Below are 19038 nucleotides of genomic sequence, written 5' to 3' on the forward strand. Positions count from 1 at the left end.
TTAGCCTAGGGGCAGGGAAGATCTTTAAAATTTACATTCTTATTACACCCTCCCAGGTTCTCTCCTCCTTATTTTGAATTCTCAGCTCCCTAGATCCATCTCACCTCCTTTTCCAATTGTGTAAAAGAAGGAAATATTCCTTAGACTCTGGAACACTAAGTTCTTTACCTTTGCCTTCGATATAGTGTCTCTCCTCTAAAATGATACAGCAATCCTGGAGTCAATCCTTCAGTTCATGAACAGGTGAACATAGTGACTGGTACATGAGACAAAGGATAGGGGAGAGGCAATGATGGCCTAGATTGCCTTCACAAAAGAATCAGTGTGGGAGGGGAATGTAATGATAATGGAAATCTGAAGATCTTTCCTGCCCCCCCCCCCGATAGGCTTAAGTAAATTGGAGGACATTCCCTGATTTGAAAATATACTCTGCCCCCTAACAGACTGAATGTGGTCACATGGAGCCTGTGGTGGAAGGCTTGTTTTTCAGGAATTTCCACACCTTGTTACTTTGTGATTGGGCAGTGGGTCAAGAGAGTTGTGACATTCTTTCACCCAGGAGAAGGCTATATATACCCTGATGTGAGGTTTTGCTTTGGGGCTAACTTTGGGAAGAGTTGTGTGATTTGGCCAGACGAGACTCTGAGTAGTCAGTCACTGAGCCCCCTGGCTTTGAAAACCCAGATGTTGGTGCTTCTCTCTCTGGTAACTGACTAGGTATGGATGTAATGGTCAGACAGCTGGAAGCCCTGTCTGCTGGTCTGTACCTCTGTATTTTGTTGTCTGCTTGTAACTTCTATTTGTATTCTCTGAAGTTCAGGGTGCTGACTTTTTCCCCTGAACTAGGTAAATGATATATGTTTGATTGGTTAAAGTAAGATTGTTAACCCATTTTGAGTTACTTTCTTTAGAAAAGCAGATCTAAGAACCTGTGCTGGCTGTCATCCTGGGTATGCTAGGGTGCTTGCTGCTACAGGGAAGAACCTTAGAGTTTCTAACTAGAAAGAAACAATTGTTATTTATACTTATTCTGAGTTATCAGAACCCAACCAATAAGTAATTGAGGCTTGAACTGGGACCAATTATTGGCCAATCAGTACTGATGGGTGTTGCCTCAGACAGGCTGAGACCTGGGAAATACCTTAACTTAAAAAGGGCAAGGTCTTCCACTCTCAGGGCCATAGCCAGACATCCTACTCTGTCTTACCACCCCCCCTCCCCATGACTACAAGGGAGGAGAAAGTGAGATTGATTACTGCTGCACAGCTCTGACTCACTTAAATCCAATTCATTTGAAAGTCAAGACATCACCCTCCTGATATCTTTGGTCCTCTTTAAGAAGGAAGGATGAACAACAAAGATAGGGGAGAAGTTGGGAATCAATGCTCTATCCATAACAATTGGAAAAAGAAAAACCTTGGTGGACAAACCTTTGGTAGCATCCAGTGTGGTGAATAGTCCCAACAGCTTTAGATGGTGTTTGTAGTCTGTAATATGAGAAAGCATTATGATTCCCATTTTATAGAAGAAGAAACTAAAATGTGGAAGTTGTAGTATCAGTAACCTAAACTTATATTTCACTTTCAGATTTGCAAAGTGGAGCCAAGATGAGAGTACAGGCAGCAACTCAGCAGAATTCCCCTCCAAACAACTTTAAAAATAATGCCTCAAACCAAATTTTGAAGTGGCAGAGCCAATAAAAGTCAGGGTGAGACATTTTTTCCAGCCTCAGACAACTCAGGTGGTCAGAAAAAGTCAGTGACACTGAGATGGAGGACAGTCCAGAGCCCTAGCAGCAGCACCAGCAGAAGGGCCTTGGAGGCAGTGGTCCAGAGATGGGAAGGGGAGGTTGGACAGCTGGTCAAAAAGAGATCACAGGAACTCTTTCCTGGCATTGGGTGCAACTGGCACTGATTGGCAACTCCGTTGCCCATATGCTGCTCTTGGTGACAGTTACAGGGTGGAAAGGGGAGCTTGTGGTCAGTCACAAGGGAGTAGCAGTGCCAGAGAGCAGCACTTTCACTTGTGGCTACAGGAGAGCACAGGTCTTTCCTGGGTAAAGACCAGACCTCAAACCAGGAGAGCAATGACCACACATCTCCCCAGATCACAACACATTGGAAAAATCAAAAACTTGCAAACTCCCAGAACTGCCTCTGAAAACAGCAGCACAAAAAAGCCTGGAGTTTGACACAGTGCTTCCCCATCTCTAGGTGAGCACAGCCCAACTTTAACATAAAGTTCAAAGTCAAGAAACAGGCTGGAAAATTAGCAAAAAGATACCACAGTACCGTGTTTTCCCGATAATAAGACCTATCCCGAAAATAAGCCCTCCCCTTACTGTGTAAGATTCCTCTAAAATAAGCCCTCCCCCAAAAATAAGCCCTATTGAGATTGCTACTGTAGTGAAGATGATCCCCTGCGCTACATTCTACATTACGGTACCCTCTGTATGCACCGTCCCCCCCCCCCCCCCCCGGTGAAACGCACGCCGCGCTCCGAGCTGCATCCAATCAGAGCTGCAGCAGTGAGCGCGTCATCCTGTTCTTCCCCAGTGATTTGCTTGCTGGTGCCATTGAGAGCAGTGCCACGGAGGAGAGCTGAGGCAGGACAACATAAAAACCCGGTAGGTAAGCGGGAGTGAGGGGGCATGATGGAGGATAAAAAGGGCATGATGGAGGAAAAAAGAAGAACTCAGGGGGCATGATGGAGTGAAAAGAAGGACTGATGGTCATAATTTTATTATTCTGTCTGTTTTGACCCCCAGACATGAGTACAAAAAGGAAGAGCTATACTGTTGTATATAAGAAAGCAATTGTAGAGGAATCACATGGCAAGAATCTTGCAGTTTTCTGTAAAGAAAAACTTTTGGATCTTCGAATGGTCAGAAAATGGAGAGCAGATTATAATAACCTCAATCAACAGGTGGATGAGGGAAAAAGCGCAGGTCTGAATCAGGTCGGCAGCCCTTATATTCTGACTTGGAGATCCTCATTGGTGAATGGATTGCTGACAGGAGAGCAAAGGCCTTGGTTGTGCGCAGGGCTGATATTCAAGCATTTGCCCTTTCAATGGCACCAGAGTTTGAAATGGTCTCAGAAGGATTCAAAGCATCACAACACTGGTTGGACGGTTTCCTTCAACGGTATGAACTGTCCCTACATGAAGATCAACAACACTGTTTAAGCTGGAAGATGCTGAAGTTATTAAACGTGCACTTGCATTCAAGTCCTTTATTGATAGGATCGACATTTCCAAGTACCAAACCTGCAATATGATTGCTATGGATGAAACTGCAGTGTTTATGGGACAAGGATCTCAAACAACAATTCATCACAGGGGTGCAACGTCAACCTACATTCCCACCACTGGCTATGAAAGTGCACAGGCACCTGTGTTTTGGCAATTCGTTTGGATGGAAAGAAAGCCACACCTCTAATCATCAGTAAGGGCAAGAAAGATAAGATTGAACGTGTATCTGGCATTTACGTTCTTGAAACCAAAAAAGCCTGGTGTACACAAGCCGTTATAAGAAAGTGGGTTGATTTAATGCTGCCACTTGTTATGCGAGGTAACCAAAGAGGTTTGATAGTCTGGGATTCAGCCAGCACTCACCGCACTAAAGAAATGAAGAACTTCCTTGCAGAGAGAAGAATAGATCAAGTAATGATTCCTGCAGGAATGACTGCCTATCTCCAGACCCTTGATATTGCAATAAACAAGCCATTCAAGGACCATTTGTGCATGGAAGTCAATGACTACATTGAAAATAGAATGGAAAGAAATCAGCGTGGAAACTTTGTGAAGCCCTGTCTGCAAGAAGTCGTGACTTGGGTGAAGAAGTCATGGGATAAAATTACTGACAGCTGTGTCGCCAAGGCACTACGAGCAGGTTACCTGGACAAGACATATTCATTTAAAGAGAGCTATATTGCTGGACATGACAGATTGGGTCCACTTCTTCTGAAGGAAATGGAGGCGCAAGACATCCAGGACAGAATTCAGGGTATGGACACTTATGACGATGTTGTTGAAGAAGATGACATGATCATTACTGAATAAAGGTACATTTTTTTGTTTCACATTTACCTGTTTATTAAAATTGCTGTCAATGTTCATTAAAATAAGCCCTCCCCTGAAAATAAGCCCTCTGGTGTTTTTCTGTCCAAAAAAATTAATAAGACAGTGTCTTATTATTGGGGAAACACGGTAGCAGGAAAGACAGAGACATAAACTCAGAAGAAGACAACAACATGAAAACAGCTACCAAAAAAAAGGCTCAAAAAAATTTTAATTGGATCCAAGCCCAACAATAATTCCTAGAAAAGTTAAAGAAAGAGCTAAAAGTAGTAGAGGAAAAACTGGGGAAACAAATGAGAGTGATGCAAGAAAATTATGAAAAGAAAATTAATAACTTGGTAAAAGAGGCACTAAAAGTACTGAAGGGCTAGAGCAGAATTTATTATGCTTCAACTGAAGTAAAAAAGGCAAGGGTAGTAATCATGATCTCATACAAAACAAAAGCAAAAATAGACACAATTAAAAGAGATAATCAGAGAAACTACATTTTGTTAAAAAGTAAAGGCAATGAAGTAATATTAAAATATTTTTACAGCAGGTTTCTCTGCTAAAGGCCTCATTTCTCAAATATGTAGAGTGCTGAGTCAAATTTATAAAAAATAAGAATCATTTTTCCAATTGAGAAATAGTCAAAGGATACAAACAGGCAATATTCAGAAGAAGAAATCAAAACTATCTATAGTCATATGAAAAAAATGCTCTAAATTGCTATTGGTTAGAGAAATGCAAACTAAAACAACTCTGAGGTACCACCTCACACCTATCAGAAATGACAAGTGCTGGAGGGGTTGAGGGAAAATAGGTACATTAATAAATTGTTGGTGCAGTCATGAACTGATCCAATCATTCTGGAGAACAATTTGGAACTATGCCCAAAGGGCTATAGAACCGTGTGATACCACTACACAGTCTGTACCCCAAAGAGATAAAAGGAAAAAGGACCTATTGGTAAAAAATGTTTATAGTCACTATTTCTTGTGGTGGTAAAGAACTGGAAATCTAGGGAATGCCCATCAATTGGGGAACGGCTGAACAAGTTGTGGCATATGACTATGATAGAGTGCTATAAGAAATGATGGCAGGAGGGGCATGGTTTTAGAAAAACATGGCAAGACCTATACGAATTGATATAAAGTCAAGGAGGGAATACTGAGAGATCCTTGTTGCCATGTTATAATAATCAACTGTGAAAGACTTGGCTACTCTGATCAATACAATGATCTAAGACAATTCCAGAGGACTCATGATGAAAAAATGCTCTCCACTGAGAGAGAGATTAGAAGTATAACTTTCTCACTTTATTTCTTTTACTTTTTCTTGCAATATGGCTAGTATGGAAATATGTTTTGCATAATTTCACATATATAGGTGGTATCAGTTTGATAGCTTTCTCAGTGGGTAGGGGAGGTATGGGAGTAAGGGAAAGAATGTGGAACTCAAAATTTAAAAAGAAAAGAATATTTAAAATAAATAACATATTTTTAAAAACAACAAGGACATATAAGATCTGTGAACTGTTGTCCTCAAAAAACCCTGAGAGGTAGGTAAGGAAAGCATTGTTTTTTTGTGTAATAGTAGCCATCATGTTATAGTGGGAAGAACACTGCATTTTTGAGTTAGAGAACTAACGTTCAAACCTTGGTTCTCTTGCTAACTACCTGTGTGTCCTTGGGCAAATCATTCATTTCACTGGGCCTCAGTTTCCTCATCTGTAATTGAGGGGCTTGAATTAAATGGCCTCTGTCCTGTGACATATGACTTATGACACAGGAAATACATGAGAAGAACATAAATTATATCATAGCCTATAAATACCAAAGTCAATTGTGTCTTTGAACTCTTAATTTTCAGACTATATTCTCATTTTACTAAGGACTTGTTAACCTCTCTTTGTGTCATGGATCCTCTTAACAGATTAATGAAAGTCTTCTGTCTTTTCTCAGTTTCCTCATCTCTAATTGAGAGACTTGAAATAAATGCCCTGTAAGATTTCTTCCATCTCTAAACTTAATGATTTTACAGGTAATCAGACTAAGATTCGGTGAGAGTAAGCAACTTTCTTCTGGTTGTATGCCTAGGAAATGATGAGAGTTGAGATTCAGACCTAGGTATTACAGGACTCGATGCCTTTCTTCTACACCAGAATGCTTCTCCAAAGTTAGCCTCAAATAGAAATTCCATTAAACTGGATGTTCCTCTGAATGCAGATCAAATCATATTTTTTTACTTTCTTTTTCTCTTTTTTCCCTGTAGTTTTTTTTTTTTTTGGCAACATGGCTGATATGGAAACATATTTTGCCTGAGTTTGCATGTATAATCGATGCCAAATTGTTTGCCTTCTCAAGAAAGGGGGGGGGGAATTTGGAAAACTCAAACATTTTTAAAATGAATGTTTAAAAAATATTTTACATGTAATTAGGAAATATTTACCAAAATAAATAAAAATATATTAAAAAGGAAAAAAATGGGATGTTTCCTTATTCAAGTATTTTGGTTTTACTTGTCATGTCACAGATAAATGCTGATGCAGTAAATTATTTATGAGCTCCAGCCATGAGGGTATAGATTTTTTATTTTCTTTCCCCATATGCCCGAAAAGATTTCTCTTTTCAAAGGGAAGCCCTGTAGCTTAATCCAGATTTAAAGAAAGAAGCACTTCAACTAATGTCCTTGGCAGAAGTGGTATCCGTGGTTGGATAAAAATACACAGTGCTTGCCAATAAAAAGAGGGAGGTAGGGAGTTGAACTTTGCCTTACATTTCAGTCTAGGAATCTGTAAGACTTCTGAGGTTTTAATTTTATATGTTTTCATTCCTTCCGACCCACAAAAGGCATCAAGTTTATGGAGGCCTGAGAGAGTAAGTTTCCTGACTGAATAGTCTTATTGCCTTGCAAAAAACAAGTACTGTCATGTGGCTACAAAGAGACTTTGCTTCTTCTGTTTCCTCTATTTAAAAAATAAATTCCTTTATTATAAATGAATAATAATCTCTAACATCCATCTAGCACTTTATGGCTTACAAAGGGCTTTCACTTCCATTCTGTCATGTGATCCTCACAATTCCCCTGTGAGATGGGAACTATTATTAACCTAATTTATTTGTTGTTGTTGTTTCTTATTTTATTCTTTTTCTCAATTGCATGTAAATTTTTTTTAACAATCTTTAAAATTTTGAGTTCCAAATTCTCTTTCTCCCTCCCTCTCCTCCCCCCTTCCTGAGAAGGCAAGCAATTTGATATATGTGAAATCATGCAAAACATATTTCCATTTTAGCCATGTTGCCAAAGAAAACATAGATAAGAAAGGAAGGAAGGAAGAAAGAAAGGAAGGAAGGAAGAAAGGAAGAAAGAGAAAGAAAGAAAGAAAGAAAAAGAAAGAAAGAAAGAAAGAAAGAAAGAAAGAAAGAAAGAAAGAAAGAAAGAAAGAAAGAAAGAAAGAAAGAAAGAAAGAAAGAAAGAGAAAGGGAGAAAGAGAAAGAGAGAAAGGGAGAAAGAGAAAGAAAGAAAGAGAGAAAGGGAGAAAGAAAGAAAGAAAGAGAGAAAGAAAGAAAGAGAGAAAGAAAGAAAGAGAGAAAGAGAGAGAGAAAGAGAGAGAAAGAGAGAAAGAAAGAGAGAAAGAAAAAAGAGAGAGAGAAAGAAAGAAAGAGAAAGAAAGAAAGAAAGAAAGAAAGAAAGAAAGAAAGAAAGAAAGAAAGAAAGAAGGAAGGAAGGAAGGAAGGAAGGAAGGAAGGAAGGAAGGAAGGAAGGAAGGAAGGAAGGAAGGAAGGAAGAAAAATAAATAAAAATTTTAAAGTATGCTTCAATCTGCATTCAGATTCCATCAGTTCCCTCACTTATTTTTTTTTTTTTTTAAGCAATCGGGGTTAAGTAACTTGCTTAAGTTTACACGGCCAGTTATTTCTGGGTGTGGTGCTAAGTGTCTGAGCCCAGATTTGATCCCTAGGTCATCCTGACACTGGAGCCGGTGCTCTGGTGCTCTTACTCACTGTGCTACCTGGCCGCCCCCCCTCACTTACTTTCAAAAAGTGTTTTTGATGACTCAGGATTTGTCTCTAGATTGATCAATTAACATATATTTTTGTTTATTTTTTGATTGCTGCCAGGTTCTTGGGCTGGGTGCTGGAAGCTTAAAGAGAAAAAGTGAGACAGTCTTTCCTCGCATTGAAATGATATTCAAATGAAGGGATAGAACACATTCACAGATAAATAATGACAGGATATATTTTAAAATGCATACATATACTGTGAAAGATAGATACTCTCATCAAGAAAGACAATGATCCAAGACAATTCCAAAGGACTCACGATGAAGCATACTCTTCACCTCCAGGGAGAGAACTGATGAACTCAGTACAGATTGAAACATACTTCTTTTACTTTCTTTATTTTTCTTTATTTTTTATTGTCTCTATTTTCTTTTGCAATAGGGCTAATATGGAAATGTGTCTTGCATGACTTCACTTATATAATCAGTATCAAAATTCTTGCCTTCTCAAGGAGAGAGGAGGGGAGATTTTGGAACTCATTTTTTAAAATGAATGTATCTCAAAGATGGGGATGAGGGGAGAGAACATTCCAGGTATGAGAGCATAGATGCTAGCTTCTGGGGATCTGATGTTTAATATAAATGGTTAAGGCATAAAAATATTTCTTTACACCGATCATTTCTGACCCTTTTCAGTATTCCCTAGGGGGAAAAAAAGGTAATTAGATACCATGTACAAGCTGGACCCTTGATCTGAGCCCTTAGTTATACTCCTGACTTTTAATAGGCATGAGATTAGTTAGACATGTGCACACTCCTAAACAGTTTGTCCAATCTCTCTCTGACTTCACTACTGTCCTAGCAAAATTATTCCTTTGACTGCAGTGATTTATTACAGACACACTGAAAGTGCTGAGTCACAACGATGTGTTGTCATGCAATGTTCTCCTTAGGGAATGAAGGAATTGGCTATGATAAAAGCTAAGAGATGCTTAACTAAGTAATGACCAATAACAGAACTTGATAACAGTCTGCTAATGGTGAATAACTATTCCACCCAAGCCTCCATTTGGACTCTACTGATTTACCTCAGCTTCCAATGTGAAGTGCTAGAAGTGTATTCATTAAACAAACCTCTCTCACTTTTTGATTGTTGTTGTTGGCTGAGGGTACAATTCAAACCCATCTAATCCAATCCAGAAAGCATTTATTAAATAACCACTATATGCAAGGCATAGTACTAAAGATACTTTGACAAAAAAATAGCTTTTTATGTAAAATAGTTCTTATTTTTATGTAAAACAAGTGCTGAATTCCTCAGGGAACTTATATTCTATTGGGGGAGATATAGTATATAAAAAAGATCATAACTTAAGGAGTTTTGTCTAACAACTAGAGAGATCAGGAAAGGTTTCTAGTAGAAGATTGTTCATTAACTAAGACCCTGAAGAAAGCAAGAGATTCTGAAAATGAGGGGAGAGGAGGGGATGCATACTCCAAAACAACTGGGAACATGCCGTATCCAAAACAGTGTAGGCTCTCCTTCCACCAGCCAGTAGAGTACTCATCTTTTCAGCTACCTGAAGAAGTCCTCTACATAATGGTACTGGAATAGTACATCCCTCCTCCTAGGAGATTTTTTAAAGTAAAAAGCAGGCATTGACTATTTCCTATTTTGCATAGGAAGCCTAATTATAACATACCATATATCTGGAAATTTTCTTTTCAAATAAGATTTGAGAGAATTGTTCAGGTTCATAGGATCCTAGTGTAATGAGTTGCCTACCTTCACGGAACCTCTTTTTCTTTTGTCTCTTTTTTGTTTCATTTTTCCTTATTGTAGGTGAATGAGTAGCCTGAGATTTTAGTGCCCAGGTGACTGGTGAGAAAGGAAGCATACATCAAAGTCATCCAAGGTCACAGGTTTGTCCTTTGTTTTTGAAAAGGACCCTGGCATCAGGGAAATGATGACATAACTTCCAGTTGACTTTGATTTGAGTGAGGGAAGGCTGGGCAAGGTCATCAGCTACTGGAAATGACCCAGGATGCAATGGGAGTCCTTTTAGGCCTTTTCCTGTACTCACTTAGAATGAAGTAACTTCCATTCAATGAATAGGCCTATTTAAGAAGTGAGTAAAAGGATCGATCCTTTAATTAGAAAAAAGGGCGGGAAATCAAGCTGGAAGGGAAGGAAAGGAAAGGGAAGGGAAGGAAAATCAACCTTTCCAAAGAGAAACAGTATCCATTGACATTCACTCTAAGCCTGGAGAAGCCAAAATACAGCCTTTTAGTGGAGCTTGGGCAGGGACCTATTGTGGTTCAATCTATGAGCTTCAGAGTGAAGTGGGTTTAAGATTTTGAGAAAAAAAGAAGGAAAGAAGGAAAGGAAGGAAAGAAGGAAGGAAGGAAGGAAGGAAGGAAGGAAGGAAGGAAGGAAGGAAGGAAGGAAGGAAGGAAGGAAGGAAGGAAGGAAGGAAGGAAGGAGGCAGCTTCTGGCCATCAAAATTTACCTTCCTTTGGAGAGGTGAAGAAGGAGAGGGAGAGGACTAGCTGAATTACTCAACTAACTGGGTTCCTATTCCCATTGGTCTAATCACAGCCCTGGAGGTAGGGAAAAATGTGCTTCTCTCTTTGGGGGGATAATTTGTATGTTCTGTTTTGTGTTCTATTTTCTCAGTATATATCCTTTTGTAAAATCTAATTGATATCAACTGGTTAATCAGTATTAGGGGAGTAAATTGGATGGGGGCATGTAAGTGATAATTTTAGAAACTCCAATCAACCATCAACACTGAGGTATAAAGTAGTCAGCCCCAAGTTTGTGGACACAAGCAGTCCATGCCAATGAGTCAGAAGGTAGTCCTGGAGGGGATACAGCACTAGTAAAAAGAATTGGAAAGGGCCTCAGACATAGCAGAATCCAACCTTTTTATTTTACAGGTATGGAAATTGTAAAGACAATCGAGTAACCTGCCAGAGGTGTCAAACTCACAGGACCAGATTAAAATATAATTGGGAAATGCTTAACAAAATAAATAAAAATGCAATACAACCGAGTTAATGTTAATTCATGGTTTTCTAAGGCAATATGCTACCTGCAGGGATCCTTTTCTATTTGCGTTTGATACCATTGCAATACACACACACACACACACACACACACACACGATGTTGCTTCTCCAGTTGTAGAGTTCTACCTAAGACCTAATTTATATGAGCAAGAAATAGAGTTTCTTCATAAGAGATCATTCTTTGGAAAACCAAGAAGTGAAATAAACTCAACTTCTTAACAGTGAGATATAGCTCTCCAATACATCAGAATTATTTTTTATGGAAAATAGTGATGCACCATTATTTAGAACTAGTTGTAGACTTAAAGCATTTCAGTTAGATACTTCAGTTGGAAGGTAAAAAGAAGTGACAGGTAAAAATTAGGCAGAGAGAAAAGTAATGCATGGAAAAGAATATAGAAAAAGAGGTTGAGAATAGAGACGGCACCAAAGAAATGTATTTCAGACATAAAAATAAGGAATGAGAGAGAAGTGACACACAAATGAACAAGGTGATTCAACTCAATTCAACAATAAATAAATATTAAACAGCTACCATATGCAAAGCACTGTGCTAGGTGCTAGAGCACAAAGGTGAAAAAATCAAGGGAGGGGTGTAGTTGAAGTCCTTAAAAAAATCAAGTAGGAGAGAACACTTTCCTCTGAGATGATTTGGGAGGGCTTCATGGAAAAGCCTTGGTGACTGAGCCGGGCCTTAAAGGAAAAGAAGACAATCATGGGGCAATAGGATCATAGCTTCAGAGCTAGACAGGATTGCAGAGGTCACTGAGTCCAGTCCCCTCATTTAATAAATGAGAAAAATGAGACACAGAAAGGTGAAATGACCTGTCCAAGGTCATATAAGTAGTAAACAGAAGAGCCAGGAGCTTGGAATCATGGGTTTACAGCTAGAAGGGACCACAGAGATCATCTAACATAAGCCCCTCCAATTTACAGGTGAGGAAATTGAAACCAGAGAGGTAAGTTAATTTGTCCAAGGTCATACAGTTACCGTGTTTCCCCGATAATAAGACCTATCCCGACAATAAGCCCTCCCCTTACTGTGTAAGATTCCTCTAAAATAAGCCCTCCCCCGAAAATAAGCCCTATTGAGATTGCTACTGTAGTGAAGGTGATCCCCTGCGCTATGCTACATTACGGTACCCTCTGTATGCACCGTCCCCCCCCCCCCCCCCCCAAACGCACGCCACTCTCCGAGCTGCATCCAATCAGAGCTGCAGCAGTGAGCGCGTCATCCTCTTCTTCCCCAGTGATTTGCTTGCTGGCGCCATTGAGAGCAGTGCCCCGGAGGAGAGCTGAGGCAGGACAACATAAGTCCTCCCCTGAAAATAAGCCCTCTGGTGTTTTTCTTTCCAAAAAATTTTAATAAGACAGTGTCTTATTATCGGGGAAACACGGTAGTAAATGGCAGAGCTTGGATTCAAATCCAGGTCCATTGACTTTAAATTACCAGGCTGAGAGTGGTAGGATATAGGTCCCTTAGGCATGAGTCTGTATAAATATCCAGGGCCTGAGACTGGTAGCATTAGTGGTCCTGGGGTGTAATGTAAATTAAAGGTGGAAAGGTAGGTTAGAGCCAGATTGTAAAGGGTGCTTGGTGCTAGCAATGACTATAAAACAAAGATAAGATTTCTTTCTCCCACTTTTCTATTGCCATACATACCCATTCCTACTCTTCCCCCTCCCTGACCTTAGGGGACTGGGTGGTTATGCCACAGGAAATTTTCTTACAAAGCAGTGGTAGCTTTTTCCTAGGACACAGCTGGATCAGGAAGCAGCAGCAGCAACAGTCAGGAAGTGCACTGTGCCTTCTTTTGGGTCAGTACTTCCTGTCCTGCTGATATCTGGGGGCAGGAAGGTAGTACATAGAAGTGAGAGGAGGGGAGTTGTTTTCCCAATATGTCTAGTGGGATCCCTTTAGTGTCCCTAAAATTCCTGTGGCTTCCCTGGGTCAGGGCAAGAGCCAGGTACAGCCATACCTGAGAAATTTCCTCTGTTTTGGGGCCATGTCTACATTTAAAGTATTTGAAACTACACTGAGTCAAAACATATTAGAAATATGCTATGATAGCATATTTAGTCTTTCCTGATTCTAATTTAAAATAGCATGTTAATGAGAATTTAAGACAGCATTTCATGACCTTAATCTGCCCTAGGGTGACAAATTATAAATTATTCCCATTTACTCCTTCCAACTGCATTCCTGCCTGGCCAGGGCTCTTAGTAGACAATTCTAAAAGAAAGAGATTTCCTGCCAACCCTTTTATCTAATATCCCTTGTTTAGAATCGTTTATATTTCTTAAAGGTAGTTGTTTGACACTGCAATCCAACCCAGTCTATGTGACCCTGTGTTCTCAGTAATTACTCTCTAGTGTTTCCCCATTTATAAAATGAAGGTGTGAATATAAATATTATTTGGAGGGTTGCTTTGAAATAACAACTATATTCCTTCTGTTAATGTCCTTGGTAGGTTGAGACCTAAGATCCACTTGTTTCTTGAGGTTAATTGAATAAATTCTATGAATTTCCCTTTCAGGACAGAGCAAAATTAACTTGCAAGTAGGAAATCTGGTAGGTAGATTGACTTTAACTGGGCTTACATCTCTTGAAGATTGGGCATTTCTTTTCCAAGATTGCTGTAGAACAGACAGTCTTAGTATGTTGTAACAGTAGTAATCACATTGCTTCTTGACATACCTGGGAGGGACAAATTAAATGTTCAAGGTATATCCTCTTCAACAGGTCAAACTGAATGGGTAGCAGGACAGTCCACATTCTGCTCCTCCAAACCATCATACTTCCAGTTCAAAATCCTGATAGATATCTTAATTTTGTTTACATATGGACATGAAGGAGAGTTGGGAAGAACATGAGACAGATATATTTCTAGCTAAGTAGATTCTATTCCCCCTACCCCTCCCTCTGCTTGGTTTAAAAAAGGGAACTAAAATTTCAGAGACATGAAACTTCTGGTTTAGGGGAAAACCCTAAAAATAGGGTAGTCATCAAAAATAAATGGGAATAGAGGGTTATCATTTTCTGATTATTCAGAGTTCAGAATGTTAACCAAGAAAGTAGGATCAATTCTTTCTCTCTCATACACACACACATGCACACATACATACAACCCCAGTCAGTCAACAAATATTTCTTAAGTACCTACTGTGTGCCAGGCACTTATACTAAGCAGTGGAAATACAAATATGAAAAAGAAAAGCAGTCCCTGCCCTCCAGGAGCTTACCATCTAATGGAGGAAAACAACACACAAAAGGAGGCTGAAGGAGAGGCAAGGAGGGAAGGTATAAGCTTCCAGGTATGATGAAGAAATCCAAAGAGAGCAGCTAGGTGGGAAATGAAGAGATAGCTAGCTGAGGGCCTTGCCCAAATGAAAGTTGTGGGAGAAACTCTTCATTCTCCAATCAGAGGAGTCACCAGGATCAGAAGCTCCTGATGAGCGGTGAATTCCAGGACTGACATAATTTTGCACATCAAAAAGGATCCTTAAGGTCATTGAGTCTAATTCTCTCATTTTTCAGATGTCGTTGCTGAGTTTTAGAGTGATTGAGGTTTACCCAAGTTCACAAGCCAGTAAATGTTAGGGTCAGGATGGGGATCCATCCCCTATGCATTCCACTTCCCCATATTTCCTTTGTTGCATTTGCATATAATATAGCCCTAACTTCTAATGGGACTAGAAGAGGCCCTCAGAGAAATTGCCAGAAGTAGAAACCACCACCACAACTATTTAAACAACCTCTGTGACCCCTGTTCAAGCAATTAATCTAGAGAGACTAGAAAATCTGGTAAGGGGATAACGTTCTGCATTCCAGTCTCTCTAGATTTCATATCCCAAGCTGTCCTGGGAAATCCTGAACAAGTGTCACAGGACTTTTCAATAGTTCAAAGGTCAGTGGTGTGATTGCTGGACCCAGTAGAACCTTCAGCAAATGAGCACAGACCATGTGATATAATTAAGGTGAGTGGCACAGTGGTGACTAGAAGAACAATGAATACAACAGAGGGCAAGAGGTCTAAAACTGGGAGTGGGAGGAGGCAGAACAGGCTTTGCCAACTGATGAGTCATCTTCTTGAGCACCAGGAAAACTCTGTTTTATTTTGCAGCCTGCCATAATGAGCTTTCTGTGTAATCATTAACAGCTGCATCCTGAACATTATTTTAAGCCAATTCCAAAACAGAGAGGAGAGAGACAGACAGAGAGAGATGGAGGGAGACAGAGAGAGATAGAGAGACAGAGACAGAGATGCAGAGAGAGACAGAGGGAGAGAGGGAGACAGAGAGATAGAGAGACAGACAGGGACAGATAGATAGAGGGGGGAGAGGGAGAGACAGACAGAGAGAGAGCATGACTGAAAATATTCTTCTATTTCATAACCTCTAAGGAAGAGAGATTTCTTGATATAATTAGGAAACCTTACATGTGATCTTCATGTGATCCTGTGAGCTCTCCTTTCTTAATGGAGATAGGGTCTTGAGAACTATTTCATTGCAACTTCTGCTTTTAAAATCCAATTACTAAGGCATATACATCCAGTATCAAAATATTTTCTACTGAAATATTGAGATAGGAGCAGAAGGCAGAAGAAGAATCAAGACTATTTTATCGATAACTTCCTCCAAACTCTTGGTTTGCAAAACTTTTAATTAGTCTGATGTATGTTACCCAGGTCTTGCCATATCTTTAGCCTATGATATCAGAGTCCATATTCCTTCTGCTCCCTCTTAACATTGAACTTGGAAGATGTATTTTCCTGCAGCAAAGCAAAGTAGGTAGTCCACCAGAATCAGTCTTCATCATCATCCTCCCACCTTTAAATAGTGTTTTGTACTTGCCTGGTGTTGTATGTCCTTTATGTCATTTGAGGATCTCAATAATCCCTCCATATGGGTAATACAGGTATTACATCTATATTTTTCAGATGTAGGAGCTGAGGCTCAATAAAGTCAGATGATTTTCCCGAGGTCCCACAGTTAGTAAGTAGTAAAACAAGACTTACTTGACCTCAGGTCTTCTGACTCAAATGCAATGTTCTTTCTGCCAACCCATCCTGTGTTTGATTGTCTATACCACTAAATAAAGTAATAGAATTATTGGCTGCTTGCCATGTGCCAAATACTGTGTTAAGTACTGAAGATATAAATAGAAAAGAGAGAGTCCCTGCTCTTAAGGAGCTCACATTCTGTTTAGGGGAAATGACACATATGTGAAGGTCCCACTGCAGGGTGAATGGAAAGGTCAGTAAATCCAGCAATTTATGGGCATATGGCAAGGCCCAGGCATCCCTAGGCATATTAACATGGCAGATGGCAGTGCCCAGGGGTCTGGATGGCGCAGGGGCAGTATAGATGGCAAGGTTTGAAGGACCTTAGTATTCTATGGGAGGAAAGATGGTAAGGCTAAATAGTGGTCCATCTTGCTGGAAGGATTGCAGTCTGTACCTCCCAGCTCAGGCAAGCAGGTGGGAGCACTGAAGGGGTGACCGATCTGCCACCACTGGGAAATGAGGAATGGTCCCAAGGAAGTGGGTAGAATGAGAATTCTGGGTTTCTTCCCACAAAGATGGGAATTGGGAGTTCACTGTCTCACTAAGAAGGGGAAAGAAGATATTGTTAGGAGAGCTGAAGGAAAAGGACTGTTACCAGCATCTGTTCCCACGTGGTGCCCTGGGTCAAGAAAGGAGGAAGAAGAAGCAATAGGGGAAGAAAAAAAGTGATAACCCTTAGATGGCACAGGTTTCCCACCTGTGTTCCCAATGGGGTCTGGCTGGCCTGAGTCAGGGAAGCAAGGAGAGTGGTAGAGACATTGAACTCCATGAGAATGGGGAATCTTTGAGAGTATTTTTTTCCTCATTGACTAACTGGCATTATTTAAATGATACCAGAAGACAGAATGTCTTACCACTGAGTGGTGGCAATAGGTGGAGCTTTAGGAATAAAATGGAGTAAATAAATTTGTAGGATAAACTGAATCAAATTATCGTTTGGAAACAAATGAGACCCTTAATGCAACTTATTCACTAATCCAAGCTATTAGGGTAACATTTGTAGCCCAAGAGAGCAATTTAGTGACTTGGGCACTGTCACAAAGACTTAACCAGCCACTCTGGAGTGTTACAGAACCACAGCATCACAGAATCTCAGAGTGGTAAGGGATCTCAGCGGCAATTTGGTCAAACCCATTCCTCACCAAGATTTCCCTGTATGATATCTCCACATGATCGTCCAGCTTTTGCGTGGAAACCTCCACTGAGGAACTTCCTAATTCCTTCCAAAGCTACCTGTTCTGTGTTTAGATGGCTCTTATTGCTGTTCCTTATCTCAAGATGAAACAAATCTTTGTAGCTTCTGTCTATCCATCCTAGCTCTGTTCTCTGGGGCTAAATGGAACAATTGCAACTTCCATGTGAAAGCACTTCCTAGTCCTAGAAGAGAGGTATCCCAGCCTTCCCATTTCCATCCCACTCTCCACTTCCCACCTAAAAAAAAAATCCAAGTATTCTCTTCTCCAGGCTAAATATCCCAGTTCTTTCAGTGGATCTGGGATGCACTCCTCTGGAAAGATTTCTGCTTTTTAAAAGTCTGTCATAAAATTTGACTCTCAGAACTAGTGGAGAATAACATGAAATCAGCCTGGTTGGGACCAGTTTGTCAAGGGCCTTAAATGCCAAGTTAGAGAATCTGAATGTTTTCCTGGACAATAAGGAACCACTGAAGATTTTTCAGCAGAGAGCGACATGGACAGATTTGTACCATAGGAAGATTATTTGGGGGGTTTCATGTGGCTCATACTTACAAGTACTATAAGAATTTTGAGAATTAGCATTAGCTCTCCAGGATGGTTGCCTATCCCTGTAATAAATGAGTTAGTTCCCTTTCAAAGATATGAGGGCTGGAGTGGTGGCTAGGTGGCTTACTAAATAGAGCACTGGCCCTGGAGTCAGGAGGACCTAAGTTCAAATCCAGCCTCACACAACACAAAAAACTAGCCCTGTGACCTTGGGCAAGTCACTTAACCCCAATTTCCCTGCCTTTCCCCTCCCAAAAAACAAAAACAAACAAACAAAAAACCCCCAAAGATACTCATGAGGGCTGCCTAAATTGGTATCTAAAAACTTTGATTTTTTAAAAAAGATAATGACACTAGATTATATTTATATGATGACTTGTAGATATAAATCACTTTTACACACTTTATCTTATTGGAGCTTTACATTATCACCACTACCACTGCCACCTTCCCATAACTTAGCTACCTTACAGATAGCTAGAGACACAATGGATAAAGCATTGGGCTTGAAGTCAGGAAACATGAGTGCAAATCTAGCCTTGGACACCTACTAGCAGTGTGACCACGGTCTCATCACTTAACCACTGTCTGCCTCATTTTTCTCAACTGTAAAATGGGATAATAACAGCATCTATCTCCCATGGTTATTTTGAGGACTAAATCAGATAATATTTATAAAGTATAGTGTCTGGCACTTAGTAGTTGCCTAATAAATGCTTGTGTCCTTCCTTTTTCCCCTTCCTACAATGTAAGTAAGGCAAGAACTATTATTCCCATTTTAAAGAAAAGGAAACTAAAACTCAGAAAGGTCTCGCCCAAGGTCACCCATTTAGCAGAATAATTGGGATTCTAATCTAGGTCTGTTGATGGCATGTCCAATGCTCAGCTTGGTGGTGCAGTGGATAGATCTCTGGACCTGGAGTCAGGAAGATCTGAGTTCAAATCTACTCCAAGATACTTGCTACCCATATGACCCTGGGCAAGTCACTTAACCTCTGTGAGGTTTCCTCATCTGTAGAATGGGGATAATAATAGTACCTACTTCACAGGGTTATTGCAAGGATCAAATGACATAATAATTGTAAAACACTTAT

General features: G+C 40.1%; 1 long non-coding RNA gene across 1 annotated transcript in view; it reads right to left on the reverse strand.

Moving 5' to 3' along the window:
* The window catches only part of LOC138143330 (uncharacterized), a 4860-nt gene extending 4572 nt beyond the window's left edge, over window positions 1-288 (reverse strand). Inside the window, exon 1 of the long non-coding RNA XR_011163677.1 lies at window positions 169-288. This is a non-coding gene — a long non-coding RNA (uncharacterized lncRNA). The remainder of the gene's footprint in view (window positions 1-168) is intronic.
* Window positions 289-19038: the final 18750 nt, after the last annotated feature.

This window comes from Petaurus breviceps, unplaced genomic scaffold (genome assembly GCF_028583685.1).
Source record: "Petaurus breviceps papuanus isolate PSGF00001 unplaced genomic scaffold, PetGlider_PUasm1.0 90638, whole genome shotgun sequence".
In the NCBI taxonomy this organism is placed as follows: domain Eukaryota; kingdom Metazoa; phylum Chordata; class Mammalia; order Diprotodontia; family Petauridae; genus Petaurus; species Petaurus breviceps.